The sequence below is a fragment of the Penaeus monodon genome, chromosome 33 (assembly GCF_015228065.2).
Source record: "Penaeus monodon isolate SGIC_2016 chromosome 33, NSTDA_Pmon_1, whole genome shotgun sequence".
In the NCBI taxonomy this organism is placed as follows: Eukaryota; Metazoa; Arthropoda; class Malacostraca; order Decapoda; family Penaeidae; genus Penaeus; species Penaeus monodon.
Window position 1 is genome coordinate 15,375,388 of NC_051418.1, and position 259 is coordinate 15,375,646.

The 259-nt window shown below is 42.1% G+C and overlaps 1 long non-coding RNA gene across 1 annotated transcript in view; it reads right to left on the reverse strand.

Annotated features, from left to right (window-relative positions):
* The window catches only part of LOC119593890, a 13,486-nt gene that overhangs the window by 4,319 nt on the left and 8,908 nt on the right, over positions 1-259 (reverse strand). The window lies entirely within an intron of this gene.

The window sequence follows — 259 nt, forward strand, 5'->3', positions numbered from 1 at the left end:
TTTTACTTGAGTCCCCGGCTGACTGGTAAAGAAAATTTCCCCCAGCTTGGGAGGCTGGACAACAAGAGGGAAAGGGTAGCAGTTCTAAGTTTCTCTGCGCATACCGTCCCCCAAAACGCTGCCGCCCCCACTGTGCTTACATGGGGGGAAAAGCTTTTTGGGCTTTTTTCTTTTAAAAAGTCATTTAAAAATTTAGTTGTTTTTGGGGTACTGTGTACAAAAAAAACTAATTAAAGGTAAATATGGTCATGATAAAGTC